The sequence below is a fragment of the Mobula hypostoma genome, chromosome 16, assembly GCF_963921235.1.
Source record: "Mobula hypostoma chromosome 16, sMobHyp1.1, whole genome shotgun sequence".
Lineage (NCBI taxonomy): Eukaryota > Metazoa > Chordata > Chondrichthyes > Myliobatiformes > Myliobatidae > Mobula > Mobula hypostoma.
In genome coordinates this window covers 56,881,939-56,894,578 of record NC_086112.1, presented here as the reverse complement: position 1 = coordinate 56,894,578, position 12,640 = coordinate 56,881,939, and the positions used below count along the sequence as shown (strand labels likewise).

The following is a 12,640-nucleotide window of genomic DNA, read 5'->3' as shown; positions in this document are numbered from 1 at the left end:
GTATTATTATATATCTGTTGCTACTGAGAGCCTTTTGCACCCTGCAGCACCGTCAGCTGGTCTCTACAGCTCTGTGTCTTTTACCGTCTTCTCCCCTTTTCTTACTCATAGAAATGGTGGATCTGAATAATAAGCTGTTAATATTTAAACTGTAGTGCGTGGTCTGCTCTTTCCTCCAATGGTTCCACCCGTGGGGGTTTGCAATATGTTATTTTCAGGTTGCTACTGCTGTTACTGCTCATTAGTGCATTTTGCTTGTGTTTATTGGGTGAAGAAAAATAAATTGAAGTTTTAAAAATACGTTCTAATTAGCTGTTTAAAATATACATTTATTTCATCTCGGTTTAAGGCCTTGATTGGCTTTCACCGATGTTTTTGTTCTGTTTTTAATAATTATTCCTATCTGTTTTACAGGTTGTTGCGAATGATTATTTCCCCCCTCCCTTCCCACTCCCTTTATAATATTTACCCAAAGGGTATGCATGTGTTTAAATGCTGTGAGCGTGTGCTTGAAATGTTTGCTTTCATAAACGATACGAGTTTCCTTTTGGAGCAGCTGACCATTCATTTAGTTCTGTATGCTCGTGTAGGGTTGGAATGGTTGTTGATCTCTTGTACACACACACACACACACACACACACACACACACACACACACACACACACACACACACACACACACACACACACCATTGCTTTACGTTTTCTGCGGTTCGTGGGTTACAATTTTCTGGATTGGTGTTTTCTTTATGCTATTATTTGAACGATGTTTGATTAAAGAGCAAATAAACGCTATGTTTCTGGCTGTTTAGGATGTGGTGAGAGTGGGTGAGGAGGTCTTTGCCCCCCCTCCACTCCGCCGGCCCTTGTGTAACATATGATGGTGTCGGATCTCCTTGGGATGGGTTTTTCTCTCTCTGCCGCTTCGCTCTAGCGATCGTGGGATTTTTATTTTGAGGGGGCGGGACATATCTAATTTTTTAAAAATTAAAAATCACGCAAAATGGCGAAGAATAAAATTACTTCATTCGTACGCTCGTATCACATTGTTTTTAAATTATTTATTTGATCCGCGTAGGTTTGGGCCACTTTTAGAACAATATAGATGTATGTGAGATTTGAAAAGATTTTTATCGTAAAAATGCTATTTGCTTTCCATCAGAAATACTGTTTAAGGTATGATTGAACTTTGGGCATTGTATGCAGATCAGATGAATGATGGCTTTCTTCAGCGAGAGGATGTGATTGATTTAATTTTTTTTCCGACAACACATTGCTGTCCGTTGGTCTATATTTATGGGCAGAGAATATGCAGATGTATTTAACAGTTCTTTAACTTTTACTTTTTATAATTGTTTTTTTATTCCCTATGATTTAGGAAGTGGAAAAGATTTACTTCGTCTTAAATATTGCAAAAGATGGGTGTTTAATATTCTTACATTGACCAGAAATAAATATAACATCGCGCAATATTTAATTAAACAGATTATGCTTGTAAATTTGTAACGACTTGTACAGAAACATTCGTTTGTTATTTTTTTCTAAGGAGTGTCTTTGTTTTAAAGTAATATTTGTTTTAAATGTAGTGTTTTGTACTTTGTGTAAGCTTACGTTGTTGCGGATCAAATAAGATGCAGCAAGTGGGAATAAACAACAGTGTTATTTGTGGGGTATTAGGTTATTTTCCAATATATTTAATACTATAACTGTGAGTTTAGATATTAACTCTTATTTCTGCATAGGAAGGGGAAGATCATTGGTTAGTTGTATTTTATTAAGCTGAATCTCAACTGACTGATCGAAGCTATACTTGATATGTATAAATACTGTACTACCATGTAGTGCATTATGGTACGTATTTAAACTAGATCACGTGCAATACCCTGTTTTTTATTTAAATTATATTTGACAAAATTGGAGAAGAAATGTCAATTACAGGTAGGTATACAGTGTATGATACAATCGCTTTTAGAACAAAAGTGTTATTTAGACATTTGTTACTGATAACAGTAAGTACTCAGAAAAGGAATAAGCAAGCAATAAGAAAAATAGCCACTGCTTCCATTTTATGCCAGAGTTATTAGCAGAATGTCCTCAGGCACTTCATATAAATAATTGTGATCAATTGAAACAGACCTGTCTAAGAGGATATTAGAATTGTGACGAAAAGGTTTGCCACAAAAGATTTTTAAAGCATGTTAAATGATATATGTCAAATTGGGGATGTTTGGGGATCTGTTAGTTATAGGGGATGCTCAAGGTGCTAGAATTGAGGGAGCAGAGAAGTCAGAGGCTTCTGAGCCTGAATGAGATTCAGGCTTGAAATTAATTGATCATGTGTACAGTGAAATGCATCGTTTGCATTAACAACCAACATATCCAAGGTATGCTGGGGGCAGCCCGCAAGTATTCAGTGACAACAACATAGCATGCCCACAATGCGTGGCTGAGCAACGCAGAACACAACAACAGCAAAACCAGTCTGGTTCCTCCCTCCCACCAACAAATATGCATAATCATTTAACCCGAAGACAGGCCATCTTCTTCAGACTCTGACTTGGACTCAGACACTCAGACATTGGGTCTTCAGCTATCCAGGGCTCCAACCAGTGGGCCTTGACTAACGGACTTCTGATTCGACCCTCGGGCCAGGTCCTCGGCATCAAACCCAGGAACGCTGATCATCAAACACCAGGCCATGAACTCTGGACTCGTTGATATTTGGGGTCCGGTCACTAGACCTCAAACTCCAGTTCCACTGATTTGTAAACCCAGGGGCAGGGAGTGGGGGCACAAAGTAATTAGTCCTAGTTCTTCCTGCTGGCATGGAATCAGAATCAGGTTTAATATCAGTCTGAAATTTGTTGTCTTTGTGATAGTAGTACAATGCAATACATAATAGATAAAAACAATTACAGTAAGTACAACGTTTGTATATATTAAACAAGTAGTGCAAAATTAGTAACAAAAAGGTAGTGGGGTATTGTTCATGGATTCAATATCCATTTAGAAATTGGATGGCAAAGGAGAAGAAGCTGTTCCTGAATCATTGAGTGTGTGCTTTCGGGCTTCTTCACCACCTCCCTGGTGGTAGCAGTGAGAACAGCATGATCTGGGTGATGGGGATCCTTAATGTCGGGCACTGCTTTTTTGAGGTATCGCTCCTTGAAGATGTCCTGGATACTGCGGAGGCTGGTGCCCATGATGGAGCGGACTAAGTTTACAACTCTCAGCAGCTTACTTCAATCCTGTGCAGAAGCTGCCTTCTCATACCAGACAGTGAGGCAGCCAGTTAGAATGCTCTCCACAGCACAGCTGTAGAAATTTGCAAGTGTTTTTCGTGACGTATCAAATCTCCTCAAACTCTGAGTGAAATATAGCCACGGTCGTGCCTTTGTAGTTGCATCAATATGCTGAAACTCATCGATAAGGCAAGAGAAAGTTGTACAGCATGGAAACATGCTCTTTAGATACCAACTTTGTGCCAATCACAAAGTACCCATCCACAATATTTCCTTTTATAATTTTCCCCATGAGCTCCTTCCATTTTTTTTCTTGGGCAATTTACAGTGGCTATTTAACTGATGTCTTTGGGATGCAGGAGGAAACACGTACAGGTTATTGGGAGATCATACAGAAAGCACTGGTGATGAATTGAAGCAGTGAGGCAGCAGCTGCACCACCGTGTGCCCTGAAGGTTTGAAAACAAAAGCCTTAAATTTTGAGGCAATGCTTGAAGAAGACAGATAAATGCAACAGGCTGTGTAGTTTTGTTGACTCAATATTATAGAGTGGAATAATGGAGATTATCACGGAAAGTATTGAATAGTCAGACTGGAGGTAGACATGATTGAGGGTTGTGTGGCAGATGAGCTGATGAAAAGTCTGTTTCTTGCTATACACTTAGTGGCCACTTTATTAGGTATACCTATACACCTGTTGGTTAAGTCTTATAACTGATAAGTCAATTATGTGGCAGCAGCTCAATGCAGACATGATCAAAAGGTTCAATTGTTGTTCAGACCGGTCATTAGAATGGGGAAGAAATATGATCTAAGTGGCTTTCACCATGGAATGATTGTTATTGCCTGACGGGGTGGGTTGAGGATCTCAGAAACTGCTGATCTCTTGGGGTTTTCATGCACAATCATCTCCAGAGCAGGGGTTCCCAACCTGGGGTCCATAGACCCTTCAGTTAACCGTAGGGGTTCATGGCATAAAAAGGCTGGGAACCCCTGATCTAGAGTTTACAAAGAGTGATGCAAAAAAAAACAGTGAATGGCAGCCCAATGGGTAAAAATGCCTTATTAATAGGAGAGGTCAAAGGAGAATGGCCCGACTGGTTCAAGTTTCCAGGAAGGTGACAGTTAACTCTGATAACCATGCGTTATAACAGTGTTGTGCCGAAGAGCATCTCTGAACACAACGCATCAATCCTTGAGGTGCATGGGCTACAGCAGCAGAAGACAACAGACTTGTACTCAGTGGTCACTTTTGTTATGTTTTGAAATTTCAAAACATTAAACTAATTCAAAGGAAGACGCAGGACTCCAAAATGTGAGTCTAACTTTGTGTTTTACTTTAAAAAATGCACGCATATATCATGTTGCTTGATGCATGCAATTCACTTATTTGTACATATAACTGGTAATGAATTATTTAAATGAACATGATAAAGATATATACATACACACAATTACTCAAATGTTATTGAAATATTAAATACACAACTTCTTGCTTAGCTACAAACTCCAACACAATAGAGGGTACATCTCAACTATATACACAGTATGTTATATAATACAACTACTATATACAGGTATCCACAGCATAGTAAATCTTAAATTGTCCCATTCAGGCCAAAAGATTTAATCGTTGTGGAAAGTTTCTTACTCTTGTTGTACAACATGTTACCTGACAAAGGGAATCACTCTACTCGGCAGGTGAGACTTGCGGCTGTGAAACAATCTTGGGTTCTGGGGCCTTCTCCATGGTGATTGTACATACTGAGACTGCAAGAAGTGATTTTGATAGCTCTCGACACCTTCCTTCTAGTTAGTGCATCTTGATCTTGGGAGCGTGCATCGAATTCACTGGTGTATTCTCTTATTAATCCTTCTGATGCTCCCTTTATGATCTGATCTCTCTTCTTGGTTTCCTCATTCACAACATCATCTGCCGAATCCTTTGCTTTTGTATCTCCATTGGCTCCTTTCTTTTTGATCTTCCATTCATCTTGCAATTTTCTCAACTAGCTATAACAAGCCACATTTTGTAAGTAACTGTCTGATTAACATCAGAAACTTTCTCAGATACGTTGCCTATAAAAACTGTTGTAGTCGAACCACTGTTTTCATCACTTTCATGATTCCTCTGAGCAGCATAGTCATTCTTAGTCCAATAAGCTATATGCTTTCCAACCAGAGTTACAAAAGTTGGCACAAACACCTTTTTGCCCTCCATTGGGTTTATGGTGTATAGCACGGAGACAGTTGTGGCATCATCCAGTACCTTTCTTAATTCACTTTCAGTTGGCTGTTTTGCAGGGAATGTGACATGTAAATGGTGGATGGATGTGGCATGTAAATGTTTGGAGATCCATCCACCAAGTTGTTGTCTCAGCCAATCACATCCTCACAGTGCTGGTTTTCCTGTTTTTACCACAATGTGGTTTGTTGATTGTTGTATTTCACTGTCATGGATTACATTCCCACAGGAGTTCTCTCTTCTCCAGTATAAGTTCTTAGTTGAATATCTGCAGGCTTCAGATTCATCTTTGAAATGGTGTTCAAACTCATTTTGTGGAATGACTGAAACAGCTGAACCATTTTGTGGAACAACTGTAACAGCTGAACCAGTGTCCAATTCCATTTTAATTAATTTGCTATTAACTTCTGGTGTAAGCCCTATTGCTTGTCTGTTGTTAGTTTTCACATTGTAAATCTCAAGGGTACTCAGTCCTGTGACAGATTTTTCATCTATGCCATGCTGATTAGTGTTCTTTTTGAAACTGCAACTTGAATTTTTAGCTTTTTCTCTTCTCTATGTAGACCATTTATTTTAGACTGCCCGGCCTTTGTATGTCCTGCTTTGTTGCATTTTCTCTAAGTTTCACCTTTTAACCTGCATTAGTCTGGTCTATGTGGCCCGTTGCCACAATTCATTCAACCAGGCCGGTTTCTGTTTCGATGTTGCAGTTTTGCTCATGGTCACTTTCATTCCTAACTGCAACTCAATTGTGTCTCTGTCTGCAGATTCCATTAAAACAGTGATTTCAACTGCTTTTTTAAATGTAAGTACAAACGTAGTTAGGAGCCATTTTTTAAAAATGCTTTCCTGTAAGATTCCACAGTTTCAGTTTTTTTTGTGTTCTCGCACATTCTTTCTTGTTGCTGATTGATGGGATGGGAGTATGGGTTTGGGTGATCTTTTTGCTTTTGTGCAAGGGAGGCATTGGGGTTTGCAAGTTTTTGTTTTTCTTTCTTCTCGTGTGGGGGGGGGGCAGAACTGATGTCTTTCTTTCAACCACTGCTATGGTTTTTCTATATTTTATGGCCATCTGGAGAGGACAAACCTCAGTTGTATTTTGCATACTCTTTAATATTAAAATCAAATTTTGAACTCTCACTACAGCATTAAGCCCATTACTGAATTGACAATGTTCAGATGATCTGTTCAGTTCAGCTATGCATGCTGAAATTGACTCCCCTTCTTTTTTGCTTCCGCTTATGAAGCCTAAAGTGTTCTGCAATCAATAGTTGCCTCAGTTCTAAATATTCCTACATTTCTTGACAATATCAGCAAAGCTCATTTCTGCTGCTTTGATTGGAAGAGTCAAACTATGAAACAAACTGTATGCCTTTAAACACAATGCACTTAGCAAAATTGGTACTTGTATCTCATTGGCTATTTCATTTGTTTCAAAATACTGTTCAATTAGTTCGGAATACGTGAGCCAGCTATCTCTTATAGAATCAAGTGTATCAGTCTGATGTAGATAGCTATTTCTGCTCTTTTTATTTATGATTATTATCACCTGGTACTCACTATGCTGTTTACTGCCGTTTTTTAAATTGGATAGTCTCTGCACGTCCTGTGCTGTTTTTTTTTCTAACTCCCCGTTCCTCACTGTGTTTCAATGGTCAGTAGTCATATGGGTTGTTTTTAAAAATATTTCATCGCCATTGTTATATTATGTAACTTCAAAGCATTAAACTAATTAAAAGGAAGCCACAGGACTCTGAAATGCAAGTCTAATTGTGTCTTATTTTAAGCGAGGTGCGCACATATCACATGATAGCGTGTTGACATGCAATTCATGTACTTGCACATGTAACCTGTAATGAATTATTTAAACAAGAATACTTGATCAACCAATGTATGTACAAGATTATTCATATTATTGAAATAATAAATACACCATCTTTATTAGATACTGGTTTTACCTAATAAAGTGGTCACTGAATACATTATGAAAGTGGAAAGAGGTGGTCCTATGATACAGCTATGAGACCTAGACCTTAACACTGGTTAAATGCCACAGAGTTTTAATGTAATTGCTAGGGAAAGGAGTTCAGACAGAGTCTAGGGAATGGAGCTTCAGTCTGTTGGTTACTCATCCAGTTCTGGAATTTGGTCTATAGAGGGGTCAAAAGCAGTAGTCATAATGTAAAGCTGATACCATCAACTGGAAACTGAAAACATAATTTTATATGATGTTGCTTGGGAAATGTGTAGATGAGAAATAAGGGAGGGCGTCATGGAGCATCTAGTATACAAGACCATAAGACATATGAGCAGAATTAGGCCATTCAGCCCATCCAGTCTGCTCCGCTATTTCATCATGGCTGATTTCTGTATTATCCCTCTCAGCCCCATTCTCCAGCCTTCTCCCTCTGACATTTGACACCTTTACTAATGAGAACCTATCAACCTCCCTCTTAAAGATGCCCAATTACGGCTTCCACAGCCTGCTGTGGCAGTGATTCCACAAACTCGCCACCCTCTGACTTAATAATTTCTTTCTTATCACTGTTCTAAAGGGACATCCTACTCTAAGGCTGTGTCCTCTGGTCCTAGACTCTCCCACTGTAGGAAATATCCATTCCATATCCACTCTATCTCAGCTTTTCAATATTTGATATGTTTCAGTGAGATTCCTAGCCCCTTGTTCTTCTAAACTCCAGCAAGTACACACCCACCAACGTCATGTGCTCCTCATACAGTAACTGTTTCATTCCCACAATCATTCCCCTGAACCTCCACTGGACCCCCTCTAGAGCCAGCACATACCTTCTTAGATAAGGGTACCAGAACTGCTTACAATATTTGTTCTGACCAAGTATGCAGCCTCAGCATTATATTATTGCTTTTATATTTAAGTCCTCTAGAATGTAAACTATATAGAATAGTATTGGAAATGTATAAAAAGGTAAAATAATATCAGTGCAAGTGTGGAGGAAGAAGCCATTGTTTGTAGGTCAGGGAGGGTAAAGAAATGTGCAGTGATTTTGTAGATAAAAGGGAGGTTTGATTTTGGGTTGCACTTCCAGAGAGTTTGTAAATTTAGAGAGAGCTCAGTTTAGAGAGACGGAGATCTATTAACAAGATAGACTAATGTGTGTATGTGTGAGGTGGGGAGGAAATAAACTTCCATGATTATTAGTTCAATAGGAGTAGATTCAGAGAGCAGGACATAGGAGTCAAAATTAAATTTGTAAAGATAAGTTAGAGAACACCAGAAACTTGGGTACAAGGGGACATTAGAATTTGGGCATAATGGGCTCAAAAAAAAACTGTAAAGGGAAAAGAGCAATTGGTTACATATTTAATAATAAAGTCAACAAGCTTTTCACTCCTATAGTATGCGGTGGAATTTGGACGCTAAGCTGACCACAAGAAGGATAGTATCATAGTTAATCTTGAAGTAGTGCGGTTTTGTAGATGAGACACAGCTTCTAGGTGCTTTAACTGGCTGGCTATATCTGATGCTAAATTGGCCATCACAGCTCTTCAGATTTTTGCCTTCAGACTCAGTAGAATAGAGCTAAGGATTAGCCAGAGTGAAAGTAATAGGGATAGAGACAAAAAATCTAAAATAACAGTGAATTGTAGAAATAATGTACTTTTTTTTGGTTGTCATTCATTGTTTTCAACATTTGCTCCAAGGATCTGTTTTTAGCAAACATGCCATCATTAAAGAAAATCCTATAGAAAGAAAGTTCATCATCCTGGTACATGCAAGCTCTAATTAATCATTATGTTAAGAAGTGTTTGAATAATCCATATTTTAATGAAAAGAAACCTTGGAGATTTTACTTGCTAAGTTATAAAAGTACAAGGGGAAGTATCATTCATAACTCAACAACAAAAATCTCCCTGTAATATTTCTTTCGAATCCTCATAATTCATCATCAAAAGTTCCTCTTAATGGACAAAGACTTGCAATATTTCTCTCTCGTATTGTCAAGTTCAAAATAAAAACTATATCAAATGCATTGCTTACTGAATGTGGACTTTTCATTTTTTAATGGATTGCATGACAGTGGACATTCTTCGTTTGCCATCAACAAATGGTTTCTGAGTTTCTCACACAGTGCTAGAGGAAGTCGGGCGGTAGCCACAGAGTCGATATTTCAGGCGTAGACCTTTCGTCAATCATGACTGGAAAGGAAGGCAGATGAAGTCAAAGTAAAAAGGTGGGAGGAGGAAAAGCACAAGCTGGCACGTGATAGGTGAAACCAGGTGAGGGGTAGGTGGGTGGGTGAGGGAGGGGGGCTGAAATAAGAAGCTGGGAGGTGATAGTTGGAAGAGGTAAAGGGCTGAAGAAGAGGACTGATAGGAGAGGACAGAGGGCCATTGAAGAAAGGGAAGGAAGGGGGGGCACTAGAAGGTAATTAAAAGAAGGGTGAGAGGGCAGCCAGAATGGGGAGTAGAAAAAGAGAGTGGGAGCGGAGGGGAGAGAAATTACTGGAAATTAGAGAAATTGATGTTCATGCCATCAGGTTGGAGGCTACTCAAGTGCATTCTGAAACAAAACATTGAAATGTTTATTCCAAACCAACTAACAATTCACCATAGTGTCTGCTGGATATAATATTATATGCATTATCAAGTGAAATTTTTGCTAAATTGAATTCACCAACAGAGCTATGAAAATACAGTTGTACTGATTAACCTGGTAGATGAAATTCTGGAGTAATGATCTGAATCTTCTTTCTAGAGGTATATATAGTTTCAAGTTTGTGTTAAAGCTAATAAAACTGCAAGTGCATTGCATACTGGCTCTAAACCATCACCTTTGACTTTTAATTTAAGTAGATAAGATTGCATGCAGTACATCAAGATGGTGGGTTACCTTTCAGCATATGACAGCTGCTCAATTGGAATAATACTTTATCAGTTTTTTTAAACCAAACATCACATTTTGAAGTTTCCTGGGCTTCCAGCAATTTGCCACTGAAAGCCACATGAGAATATTGGCAGATGAAGGGGCTGACTGAAATACAATAAAGATCCACAACTGCTTTCTCATTGTGATTAGAAAAGAGTTCATCACAGTACTTTGGTAGGGCTTGCGGTCCAGATCTGGCTGTTTTAATTATGTCAGGATGGCTGATACCTTGACTGACTTGCACCATGACTGTCTTAAATTAGATCTTGGATGGGAGTAATATCAGTGATTTATTGCTGAGAGGCCTGCAGCTGGAAAGCAGAGGGGTGAAGCTTGCAGGGGATGCTACCAATGACACAGGAAAAAGCTGATTTTTTTTCTTGATGTGTCAGAAAAGCATTGATTCCTTGGCTTCACGGTCTTTGATTTAATTAAAAGCTGAGCTCAATACACTTTTGAATATTAGAGGAATCAAAGGATACAGGGATTGAACAGGAAAAAGATGTTGAGCTAAAAGATCAGCCATGTTCTTATGACTTGTAGAGAAGGCCTGAGGGGCAGAAGCACCTTTCCACTTTGTTATGTTTTTTTTTGTTTCAGGAGCTCAAATTGTTTCCATCACATGATGTGACAATCTTCAGTCTCTTTGACTGTTAAAAAAAAGTACTTAGAACGGAATTTCTGTGCTATTCCTGGTGGCCACAAGTTACCAGTGGTTTTCAGAGTGGCCAAAGCTCTCCAATTTTTTATATTCTATATGTGTAAATCAAGCTGGCAATATCTTGATACCAGTCAGAATGAGTGATTACTTACATTTGTGTCTATTACTTGCTGGGGGCATCGGAGGCCAAAATTTAAAAACAAATTGTGGTTGGTTTGTAAACTACTGGTAATTTCTGATTCCCATATTGAGCAAGGAGAAAGTCACCTTTCCTCCACCATTCCCTATTCTTGTTTCCTTTTTATACCTTCTCTTTTTACCTGCCCATCACCTCCATCTGGTTCCCCTTCCCCTTTCCCTTTCTTCCATGGTCTTCTGCCCTATCCTATCAAATTACCCCTTCTCCAGCCCTGTATCACTTTCACCAATCAACTTACCAGCCTTTTACTTCACCTCCTCCCCCTTACAGGTTCTCTTATCACCTGCCACCTTGAAATTCTTCCTCTCTTCCCCCCCCCACCCCACCACCTTAATCTGACTTCTTTCCCCTTCCTTTTCAGTCCTGATGAAGGATCACAGCCCGAAACATCGACTATTTCGTCTTTTTCAGAGATGCTGTCTGGCCTGCTGAGTTTCTCCAGCATTTTGTGTGTGTCGCTAAGGAGAAAGTTAATCTTTTAGCAGATGTTTTCTATCAAAGGACAAACCATTCGAATTTCCTACAAATACACTTGTTGTTAGGAGTTACAATATGCTTCTGATGCTCAGATTAAAATGGAAGTTATTCTCAATATTCACATGCTGATAGTTGCTGAATGGTTCTGATGATCAGCTATTATATGTTCCGCTTCATACAAACACATAATTTGAACTTGCTAGGGAGCAAAGTACGGAGTTCACATCATCTGTGAACATGTCTGAGGAGGATGACACACAGGAGGAAGATGATTAGCCACCGGCATCGATAGGTGGTAGGAAGTTTAAATCTTGCTTTTGGTTGTACAGGTTTCCCCCGCCATCTGAAGGTAGAGCGTTCCTATGAAACGGTTCGTAAGCCAGAATGTCGTAAAGCGAAGAAACAATTACCATTTATTTATATGGGAAAAATTTGTGAGTGTTCGCAGACTCAAAAATAACCTACCAAATCATGCCAAGTAACACATAAAACCTAAAATAACAGTAACATATAGTAAAAGCAGGAATGATATGATAAATACACAGCCTATATAAATTAGAAATACTTCTCCACAACGATTGCCCGCACTGTTCTCTGCAGCGAAAATTTCACGCAAGCGCTCTCCAGGAACCTTTAAGCTATGAAGCTGCCAAATCATACCAAATAACACATAAAAATACACAGCCTATATAAAGTAGAAATAATGTATGTGTAGTGTAGTATCACTTACCGGAATTAGGACAGCGCCGAGCACACTGATGATGGTGTGTTAGGCTGAGTCGGAGGTTGGGGTGGTGCAGTGGCCCCCACTCTCCGGGCAGCAAACCGTTACCGATCTGTGAAGCATGCAGGAGTCCAGCGGTTGCCTGGAGGCACCCAGCACATCTTTAAGAAATAAGCCGAAATAAAC

General features: G+C 39.2%; 1 protein-coding gene across 7 annotated transcripts in view; it reads left to right on the top strand.

Moving 5' to 3' along the window:
* The window catches only part of rfx3 (regulatory factor X, 3 (influences HLA class II expression)), a 334,648-nt gene that overhangs the window by 137 nt on the left and 321,871 nt on the right, over positions 1 to 12,640 (top strand). The window lies entirely within an intron of this gene.